The following is a 12397-nucleotide window of genomic DNA, read 5'->3' as shown; positions in this document are numbered from 1 at the left end:
TGGAGAAAGATCTATCATGCAAATGGAAATCAAAAAAGAACAGGGGTCACTATTCTTATATCAAATAAAACAGATATAAGAATTTAAGCTAACAATAGTCAAAAAGGACAAATGAGGGCATTACATAATAATAAAGAGTTCAATTCAAAAGAAGACTTAACTATCTTAAATATATATTCCCTCAACCAATGAGTACCCATATTCATAAACAGATACATCTAGACCTACAAAAAGACTTAGACAGCCACATAATAATAGTGGAGGACTTCAACACTCCACTGACAGCATTAGACAGATTATCAAAGCAGAAGAATAACAAAGAAATTCTGGACATCATATAATACTTGACCAAGTAGGCCTAATAAACATCTACAGAACACTCCACCCATCAATCACAGAATATACATTCTTCTCACCTGAACATGGATCACATACTCCAAGAATGGCCACATTCTTGGCCATAAAGCAAGTCTCAAAAAATAAAAAATAATAATAATAATCAAATAATACCAGTCATACACTCAGACCACAGTGGAATCAAATAGAAATTAATACCAAGAATATCTGTCCAAAACAACACAATTACATGGAAATAAAATAACTTATTCCAGAATGACTTTTGGGTTAACAATAAAATAAAGGCAGAAATCAAAAAATTCTTAGAAATAAATGAAAACAGGGAAACATCATACCAAAATCTCTGGGATGCATGAAAAGCGGTGTTAAGAGGAGAGCTTATAGTGCTAAACACCTAGTTCGAAAAGTTGGAAAGATATCAAATTAATAATCTAACATCACACATCGAGGAAGTAGAAAAACAAGAACAAACATACCCCAACACTACCAGAAGCAAAGAAATAACTAAAATCAGAGGAGAACTGAATGAAATTGAGACCCAAAAATCCTAACCAAAAATCAATGAAAGCAAAAGTTGCTTTTTCAAAAGGGTAAACAAGATTGATAGACCATTAGCTAGATAATAGAGAAAATCCAAGTAAACACATTAAGAAACAACATTACAACCAATACTATCAAAATACAAAAGATGCTGAGATTATAATTAGCACCTCTATGCACACAAACTACAATATCTAGAGGAAATAGATAAGTTTCTGGAAACACCCAATCTCCCAAGTTTGAATCAGGAAGTAATTGAAACCCTGAACAGATCAATATCAACTTCTAAAATTGAATCAGTAATAAAAAATCAATCAACCAAAAGAAGCCCTGAACCAGATGGATTCATAACCAAATTCTACCAGACATACAAAGATGAACTTGTACCAATCCTACGAAAACTATTTCAAAAAATCAAGGGGGAGGAATTCCTCCCTAACTCATTTAATAAAGCCAGCATCACCCTGAAAGCAAAACCTGGGAAAAACACAATGATAAAAGAAAACTACAGGCCAATATTCTTTCCCAGTGAGGACAGGTACTAAAATTCTCAACAAAATGCTAGCAAACTGAATCATGCAGCAAACTCAAAAGTTAATTCACCACAAGTAGGCTTTGTTCCTGAGATACAAGATTGGTTCAAGGTTACATGCAAATCAATGAATGTGATTTACTACATAAAAAGAATTTAAAACAAAACCCATGTGATTATCTCAATTGATGTAGAAAAAAGCCTCATAAAATTCAACATTCCATCATGATAAAAACCCTCAACAAATTAGGCATTGAAGGAACATACCTCAAAGTATTAGGAGCCATCTATACAAAACCCACAGTCAATATCATACTGAACAAGCAAAAGCTGGAAGCATTCCTCTTGAGAACTGCATGAAGGCAAGGATGCTGATGCTCACCACCTGTGTTCAACATAGCACTGGAGGTCTGCCAGAGCAATCAAACAAGAGAAAGAAAAGGCATTCAAATAGGTAAAGAAGAAGTCGAACTATCTTAACTTGCTGACAATCTCATTGTATACCTATAAGATACTAAAGACTCTGTCAAAAGGCTCCTGGAACTAAGAAATGACTTCAGTAAAGTTTCAGGATACAAAATCAATATACAAAAATTGGTAGCATTCCTGTATACCAATAACATTTAAGCTGAGAGTCAAATCAAGAATGCAATCCTATTTATAATAGCCACAGAGGAAATAAAATACTAAGAATACATCTAACCAAAGAAGTAAAAGATTTCTACAATAAGAACAAAACACTGCTGAAAGAAATCATAGATGAAAAACAAAAAAAAAATGGAAAAACATCTCATACTCATGGATTAGAATAATTAATATCATTAAAATGGCCATACTGCCCAAAGCAATCTACAGATTCAATGCTATTTCTATCAATCAACCAATTTTATTTTTCAAAAAGTGAGAAAAACCTGTTTTAAAACTCATATGGAACCAAAAAAAAGAGCCTGAATGTCCAAAGCAATTCTAAACATAAAGAACAAAGCTGAATGCATCACATTACCCAACTTCAAACTATACCATAAAGCTCTAGTAATCAAAACAGTGTGGTACCAGTGAAAAAAACAGACACAAAGACCAATAAAACAGAATAGAGAACCCAGAAATAGAGCCTTATACTTACAACCATCTGATTTTTGACACAAATTGACAAAAGTAAGCAATGAGGAAGGGACTCCCTATTCACTAAATGATGCTGGGATACCTGGTTAGCTATATGCAGAAGAATGAAATTGGACCCCTACCTTTCACTAAATACAAAAGTTAACCCAGGAAGAATTAAGATCTCAAAATGTAAAAATTCTAACCAAAAACCTAGAAAACACCATTTTGGACATTGACTTTGGGAAATAATTTATGACTAAGTTCTCAAAAGCAGTTGCAAGAAAAAAAAATTGTCAAGTGGGACCTAATTAAACAAAAGAGCTTCTGTACAGCAAAAGAAACTATCAACAAAGTGAACAGACAACCTACAGAATGGGAGGAAATATTTGCAAAATATGCATCTGACAAAGTTTTAATATCCAGAATCTACAAAGTGCTTTCAACAGTTCAACAAGCAAAAGATACATAACACCATTAAAATGTGGGCAAAAGACATGAACATGTACAAAAACTTCTCGAAAGAAGATATGCAAGCAGCCAACAAACATATGAGCAAATGCTCAACATCACTAATCATCAGAGAACTGCAAATCAAATACCATAATGAGGTACCATCTCACACCATTCAGAATGGCCATTATTAGTACATGTGCTGTTGAAGCAAGCAATAACAGATGCTGGTGAGGCTGTGGAGAAAAGTGAATGCTTATACACTGTTGATGGAAATTAGTTCAGGCACTGTTGAAAGCAGTTTGGAGATTTCTCAAATGACTTAAAACAGAATTACCATTTGACTGAGCAATCTTATTACTAAATATGCATCCAAAAGAAAGTAAATTGTTCCACCAAAAAGGCACATGCATTGTATGTTCACTACTGCAATAATAGCAAAGACATGGAATCAGTCTATGTGCCCATCAATGGTGGACTGGATAAAGAAAATATGGCACATATATACCATGGAATACTATGCAGCCACAAAAAAGGAAATTATGCCATTTAGAACAATATGGAGGCAGCTATAGAACATTATCCTAAGTCAGTTAATCCAGGAACAGAAAGCCAAATACTACAGGTTGTCACTTATAAGTGGGAGCTAAACGTGGTGTACTCATGGACATAAAGATGGCAACAATAGACAGTGGGGAATACTAGAGTGGGGAGGGAGGCAAGGTTTGAAAATCTAACTGTTGGGCACTATCCTCACTATATAGGGGATCATTCACATCTCAAACCTCAGCATCACATAATATACCCAGGTATTAAGCCTGTACATGTACTGCTTGAATCTAAAATAAAATTTGAAATTATAAAAAAAATAAAAAAATAAAACTTTAAATAAATGCAAAGTATGTACTATTTTCTATTTCTGGCTTATTTCACTTAGCCCCATTTTTTAGTACATATCTATCTTGTATCTGTAGTGTATTCGTTTGTACTCCTGTGGAGTGTTATATATGAGTACACAAATGTTTTAATCCATTCATCAGGTAATGGACATTAAGGTTGTTTCCCATTTTGATAATATAAAAAATGTATCTGCAAGACTTTGTGTGAGTATAGTTTTCAATCCTTTTGCATAAATACCTAAGAAGAGGATTGCTAGCTCTATTTTAAGTGTGTATTTAACCTTATCAGAAATTGTCTGTTATGGTTTGGATGTGTGTCCCCTCATATTGACATGTTGCAAGTGGAGCCTAGTGGAAGGTATTTGGGTCATGGGGCTGATCCCTTTTTGAATGGCTTGGTGCCATCCTTGCAGTAATGAGTGAGTTCTCACTGTATGAGTTCATGTGATAGCTGGTCCCTTAAAAGAGCCTGGAATCTCCTCCTGTCTCTCTTCCCCCGGCTCTTGCCATGGAACACACTTGATTCCCCTTTGCCTTATGCCATGAGTGGAATTTTCCTGAGGTCCTCACCAGAAGGCGAGCAGATGCTAGTGCCATTCTTATTGTAAAGCCTGTATAACTGTAAGCCAAAATAAGCCTCTTTTCTTTATAAATTACCCAGCCTCAAGTATTTCTTTATAGCAATGCGAATGGACTAACACAGCGTCAAACTGATTTTCAAAGTAGCTGGAAACTTTACTTTTCTGTCAGCAATATATAAGAGTTCCATTTGTCTGACATTCAGTCTTTTAAATGTTCAAGTTGATGTGTTGTGATATTTTATAATGGTTTTATTTAAAATGCCTGATGAATAGTGATGTTGAATATGATTTAATGTTTCTTTGCCAGTAATATACTATGTTTTATGAAGAGTTTGTTCAAAACTTTCGCTATTTGTTTTTATTGGGTTATCTTTTCTTTATTGAACTTTAAGAACTGTTGATACATTATGAAAGCTGGCTTTTCATCAGATGTACATGCAAGTACATAGGGACACACACATTTTTCACCCAGTCTGGTTTGCCTTGTTATTTTTCCTAACAGGTTTTTAATGACCAAAAGTTAAGTTCTCAATGTTAATAACATCTGATTAATCAATATTTTTATTTTATAATCTGTGCTATTTCTGTCAAATCTAAAGACATTTTACCTCTCCAAATTCTCAAAATTATTTTCATATGTTTTATTTTATAATTTCTGTAGTATTAGATTTTATATTTGGGTTCATAATCTCTTTTTGGACAATGTTCATGTCATGGTGAGCTATTGCAAGACATTTCCTTTTGTCCATAAGGTATCTAATTATTTCGGAGTCATTTTTTTGAAAACACTATTTTGCCTCTTTGGATTACCTTCACATTTTTATTAAAATGAAACTTACCATATATATACAGGTCTACTTCTGGATGCTATTCAGTTTCATTGATCTATATGTCTGTCCTTCAAAAATAATAAGTTATCTAGATTATTGTAACTTTATAATAAGCCTTGAAGTCAGATAGTTTTTAAATTGACACATAATACTTTACATACCTATAAAGTACGTGTGATATTTTGTTACATGTATAGAATGTGCAATGATCAAATCAGGGTATTTGGCGTATCCATCACCTTGAGAATATATCATTTCTATGGGTTGGAAGCAATTCAAGTCTGCAATTCTAGCTACTCTGAAATTTATAATACATTGTTGTTAATATGGAGAAAACACTCCAGAACATTGGTCTAGGCAACAATTTTACAGCCAAGACCTAATCTGCTGTTGAACACTGGAACTTATATCTTCCATCATACTATATATTTTGTACTCATTAACCAGCCTCTCTCCATCCCTTACATTCACCCACGCACTTCCCAGCCTCTAACATCTTTCATCTACGTCATGAGATCAACTATTTTAGCCCCCACATATGAGTGAGAACACATGATATTTGTCTCTGTGTCTGGCTTATTTTACTTAACATAACTTCCAGTTCCGTTTATGTTACTGCAAATGACAGAATTTTATTCTTTTATCTGGTTGAATTGAATTTCACTGTGTATATATACCATATTTCCTTTATTATCCATCCATTGATGGACACTTAGGTTGACTATATCTTTGCTATTGTGAATAGTGCTGCAATAAACATGTGAGTCCAGGTATCTTTTTGACATGCTGATTTTTTTTCTTTTGGATAAATACCAAATAGTGTGATTGTTGCATCGTTTAGTAGTTATATTTTTAGTTTCTTGAGAAATCGCCACAATATTTTCCACAGCATCTGTTCTAATTTACCTTTCCACTGATTGTACAAAACATTCCTTTTCTTCACATTCTCACCAGCATCTGTTATTTTCTGTCTTTTTGTTAACAGCCATTTTAACTGAGTTGAGAAGATATTTCATTGTGGTTTTGATTTGCATTTCCCTAACTCTTTTAGGATTAGGATGTTGAGCATTTTTTTTTTATATATACCTATTGGCCATTTGTACGTTTTCTTTTGAAAAACGTCCTTTCATGTCCTTTGCTCACTTTTTAATGGGATTATTATTATTATTATTTTGCTATTGAGTTTCCTATATATTTAGATACTAGTCCCTTGTCTGCTGAATAGTATACAAACATTTTCTCTCATTCAGCAGATTGTTCTCTTCACTCTGTTGATTATTTCCTTTGCTGCACAGAGGACTTTTAGTTTAACATAGTCCCATGTGTCTAATTTTATTGTTGATGATGTCTGCATTTTTGAGGTCTTAGCCATGAAATTATTGTCTAGACCAATGTCCTGGAGTGTTTTCCCTATGTTTTCTTCTAGTAGTTTTATTTTGGGTCTTACATTTAAGTCTTTCTGCCAACTTGTGTTGATTTTTGTACATAGTGAGAGATTGGGTCCAGTTTCATTCTTCTGTATATAGATATCCTATCCTTCCAGCACCATTTTTTGAGGAGTTTGTTCTTTCCTTGATTATGTTCTTGGTAACTTGTCAAAAATCACTTGGCTGTAAGTACATGGATTTTTGTTTTTTTCCATTCAGTTTCATCAGTCTATGTGTCTGCTTTTATGCCAGTATCATTCTGTTTCAGCCCATATAACCTTGTAATATATTTTTTACCAAATGCTTCTTCTGCATATTTTGAGATGATTGTATGGTTTTTGTCCTTTGTTCTTTTGATGTGATGTATAAAATTTATTGATTTGCATATGTTGACTCATTGTTGCATCTTTGGAATAAATTCCACTGTATCATAGTGTATTATCTTTTTGATGTGATGTTGGACTTGATTTGCTAGTATCTTTTTGAGAATTTTTGCATCTATTTTTGATAGGGATACTGGCTTGTAGATTTCTGGGTTTTCTTTTTGTTGTTGTTATTGTTGCACCTTTGGTTTTAGGATCAGGGTAATGCTGGACTCATAGAATTAGGGAGAATTCCCTCCTCTTCAATTTTTTGGAATAGTTTGAGAATAATTGGTATTAGTTCTTTGAAAATTTGGTAGAATTTGGCAGTGAAGCCAAATATACCTGAAATTTTCTCTGTTGGGAGAGTTTTTATTACTGATTCAACCTCAGTATTCATTATTGGTTTGTACATATTTTCTATTTTCTCCTTTCAATCTTGGAAGTTTGTATTTGTCCAGGAATTTATCCATTTCCCCTAGGTTTTCCATTTTGTTACTGTATAGTTTTTTCATAATAGTCATGGAAGATCTTTTGTATTTTTGTAGTGTCAGTTGTATTGTTTCCTTTTTCCTTTCTGATTTTACTTATTTGGGTCTTCTCTCTTTTTGCCTGATTAGTCTAGCAAGCATTTTTGTTTATCTTTTAAAAAAACCCACTTTTCATTTTGTTGATCTTTTGTATCTTTTTTTTCAGTCTGTATTTCATTTTGTTCTGCTCTGATGTTTATTTATTTCCTTCTACTAATTTTGAATTTAGTTTGTTCTTACTTTCCTAGTTCATTGAGGTACATAATTAAATTGTTTTCTTAAAAATTTCTACTTTCTAAATGTAGGCATTCATTGTTGTAAGGTTCCTTTTTGCAATGATTTTGCTGTATCCTGTAAGTTTTGATATGTTGTGTTTGATTCTTATTTGTTTCAAAAAATTCTTTGAATTCCTCATGAGTTTCTTGTATGCAGGTTGTAATTAGGTCATTTTTAAAATCTATTCAGCCAGTCTGTATCTTCTAAGTGGAAAGTTCAATCCATTTACACTGAAGGTTATTATTGATATGTGAAGGCTTATTCCTGTCATTTTATTTATTGATTTCTGGTTGTGTTATATATCCGTTATTCCTTTCTTTCTTACTTTTTGTTTTTCAGTGTGGTAGGGTGGAGCTTAATTGGGCAGACCTGCCCGCAGGGACCCTGGTGGTGCATGTCAAGCAAGGTTGGCTGTGGTAGTTAATGGGCCAGGTGATTACCAGGTCTCTGGCGGTATGCTAGGTGGGGGGCCACAGTGGCTGTACTGTGACCATGTTACTGGAGAAGGCGAAGTTGCTTTCGGTGGAAGGCTCCACAGGCAGGCAGCTAGGGACACAAACTTTGCTAATGCTTTAGCCCCAGAGGCTGCAACCCAGCACAGTGGCAGCTATGAGCAGTGAAATTTACCCTTGGGGTACAAAAACAATGCCCCATTATCCCTTTGCTGTGGGAGCAGTGCTGATGCTAGTGGCTCGCTCTTTGGTCCTGGCTCTGACTCCATCAGCAGTAACAACCAGCAGTGGTGGATGCTGGGGGTGCAATAGACTTTTATCCCGGCTACCCTTCTGGAAGGATGTCACTGCCAGCAACTCCGGACTCAGCTTTGGCAGCAGTTGCCTGCATCAAAGACTGTTGTGAGTGGGGAAAGGTAATGGGGCTCCAGGAATGTGAGGACGTAAGGGCTTTGGGATCTCCAAGGCAGGATGCAGTCTGGTGGGGGCTGGGCTTTCAAAATGGCACCTTGTTGTAGCTGCTTAGGACTCTGAGGGTGTGTAGAATCCTGCATAAGCTCCCTCTCTAAAGCAATACCTTCTCACAGTCTCCAGACAGTTTCCAGTGATGGTCTTAGGTCCCATAAGGGCCAAAGGACCCTCCCATGGCTAGGATTGAAGGAGCCCCTATGGGGAATGTGTACTACTGGGGATCTCTCACTTATTATTTTTCCAAACTGGAGAGTGTCTCTAGGCTCCCAGGTGATCCTAGCTGAGCAGGCTGCCTCACTTCCCTCCCCTTCCTTGATTTAGCTGTTTCTTATCACTTCTCTGTTGAATTCCAGTATTCTGTCTTAGAAGATCTCTTCAAAGTGTAGTTATCTACCTGCTATTTTGGTTCTTCTTTGTGGAAGAGGCAAGTACCTGATGTGTCCAGTCAGCTATCTGGAAGTCAGATAGTTTAAGTCCTCCTATTATTTTTCTTTTTCAAAATTGTTCTGGTAATCTATTATATTTTAAAATATACATTTCAGAGTTAATCACTTTCCACAAAAAAGACCCAATGAAATTACACTGAATCTATAAATCAATTTGAGAATAGTAGACATCTTAACAACATTGAGATCACGAATCTATAAGCATGATGTGTTTATTGATTTATTTAGATATTCTTTAATTTATCTCATCTGTATTTTGTAGATTTCCTCAAACAGATCTTGTATATACTTTCTTATATTTATTTTTAAGAGTTTCATGTATTTGGAGGCTATTACATTTGGTATTTTAAATTTTGCATTTTCTAGTTGTATATTCATAGCATATAGAAACAGTTTATAAATAAACTAAGTTCTCAAAAGGTACCTGTGGATTCCTTCAGGTTAACTGTGTAAATGTTCATGTAATCTATAAATAAATATTATTTACTTTCTACTCTCATATATATATATTATGTCCTTTCATGTCATATTGCATTGGCCATGACACAAATAAAAAGTTGAATAAAGAAGTAACAACTGTGTATTTTTCCTGATTTTGAGAGAAATATATTTAGTCTTTGAATGTTAAGTGTGATTTAACTCTAGGATTTTTCTTTTCTTTTTTTGAGACAGAGTCTCCCTCTGTTGTTCAGGCTGGAGTGCAGTGATGTAATCTTAGCTCCCCGCAGCCTTGACCTCCCAAGGTCAAGTGAATGGTCAGCCCTGCAAGTACCTGGGACTACAAGCATGTACCAGCACTCTGGCTAGTATTTTTGTACTTTTTGTAGAGATGGGATTTGCCATGTTGCCCAGGCTGGTCTCTAACTCCTGGTCTCAATTGATCCACCGATCTCAGCCACCCAAAGTGCTAGGATTACAGGTGTGAGTCACCATGCCTGGTCAATGATTTAACTCTAGGTTTTTGGTAAATTTATTTAATTAATTTGAATAGACTTATATCACTCCACTAAAATCCAACATCTCCATCATTTACTAAATTTCTATAAGTATGTGAACTTATTTCTGTGTCATTAAATTTTTTTGTTAATTATTACTTTCTATTAACATGTTTTCATTACTCTTTATTTTCCTTTATTTTCCTTTTTTTTTTTAGATGGAGTCTCGCTCTGTCACCCATGCTGGAGTGCAGTGGCGCAATCTCAGCATCTCAGCTCACTGTAAGCTCCGCCTGTTGGGTTCACACCACTCTCCTGTCTCAGTCTCCCAAGTAGCACATTCTACCTCACCTGGCTAATTTTTTTGCATTTTTAAGAGAAATGGAGTTTCACTGTGTTAGCCAGGATGGTATTGATTTCCAGATCTTGTGATCTGTCCTCCTTGGCCTCCCAAAGTGCTGGGATTACAGGCGTGAACCACTGAGCCCAGCCTATTTTACATTTTAATGACTGTTTTGGGTAGACATTAATTACATGCCCTACCACTCCCCTCAATATTCTGGCTATTCTTATTATAAGCTTTGTAATTAGCTTCTCTGGTTCTTCAGAGATTATATAGTTACTTTTATTGATATATTGGGATTTTGAAAATTTATATTTTAATCTAGAGATTATTCCTTATTATAATAATGAGTTTAAAAGTATTCATTTTATTTGTTCTAGTCATCTTTTGTGTTTTTAAAGAATATTTCAAAGAGTTTATCATAGGAAGCTTGTCAATTTGCTGTTAGACTTATTCTTAATGTCTTTTATCTTTTTAAAGAATTTTCACTATTAATAGGAGTCCTTCTTCTGTGACACCTTCCTGAAGTTCCTGCTTCTTAATTGCCCTGCCTTTACTCAATTGTTGTCATTCATCATCAAACCATTCAGTATGTAAGCACTAAGACGAACTCCACTGAATTTCTTGAGGTTCAAAACATAGTCCAATACCATAGGTGGCATTTTCAATATCCAAATTCAATGAAACCATTGATATGTTCCTTACTGTAAGCATTCTCCTTTGAAAGTCAAGATTATTAAAGCAGCAACGAGCAGAGTTATCAGGACAAAAGACAAAAATTATTCAAACAGATAATTAAGTGACTCTAAAGGAGATTGTTTCTACTTGCACCCCTATATTCCTGTATATGTGAATTTTGCCCAGGGTAGTGGCTTTATATTGGTCAATATCTCAAAGTTTATATAATTCTTGTAGGACACCACCCAACTCCACAAGATGTTGTCCTAGCCCACACTGTAACTCTGGTTTCAGTAAACAGTTTGAATTTTGAAAAGATAGATACTTCTAGATGTGAGGCCTGTAATAACACCAATGATTTACATAGCAGGAGAATATGGGATACTGACAGCTTCTAATACATTCTGTAAGTCCAGCAGAAGTAGTGATGGCAGCATTGAAGGACGGAAAGACCTGTAAACATCTGCATAGAATGGGTGTATATTCACCCCATGAGGGCAAATCCCTCACCTCAGAGGAGAAAGAAGTACACAGTAACCAATATTCCACAGGGTAGCTGATTGCCTTTTCCCTCTCTTTGAACAAAGACACATTGTGGGCTCAGTTTTGGAATCTGGTATTGGCAAGTTGAGCTCTTGGTAATGGAAGTAGCCAGAGGATATATTGCCAAAGGCAGGGACCTAGAAAACAATGTTTGAAGGGGTCAATTTCTGTAATAGAGAGGAGGGCAGGACAAGCATAAAAAGCAGATATAAAAGCAACCGGGCAAATCACTGGCATAGGAGCTTTTTTGTGATTACTTTCACATGTATTTCCACTTTCTCCCCTTCAATCTTATTGTGCTATTTTAGTACTTCTAGTATCTCCCCTTATATATTTAAATATACATATCCTGTTCTGATTTCATCAAGTTTATATTAATATAATGTAATCTATAATTTTAAAGGGTAAAGCAATCTACAGACTAACATCATCTCTAAATAGAAAATCTAGAGATTTTTTTTTGCCAGTTCTCTTCACAAAGGGTGTTGGTGTTATTGTTTTTACTTTCTAAAATAATTTTTTTTCATTTTCTGTTCTGAAACCATAATTGTTTGGCCCTTCAGTTGAATAGGTGGAATGTTCATCTATACCATGTCCTTTTTCCACTGTTTCTCTAATAATCTCTCATTTGTCTTTAATTG

This window comes from Macaca fascicularis, chromosome 3 (genome assembly GCF_037993035.2).
Source record: "Macaca fascicularis isolate 582-1 chromosome 3, T2T-MFA8v1.1".
NCBI classification, from domain to species: Eukaryota; Metazoa; Chordata; class Mammalia; order Primates; family Cercopithecidae; genus Macaca; species Macaca fascicularis.
The sequence above is the reverse complement of the archived record's forward strand: the minus strand, read 5'-3'. Positions refer to the sequence as shown.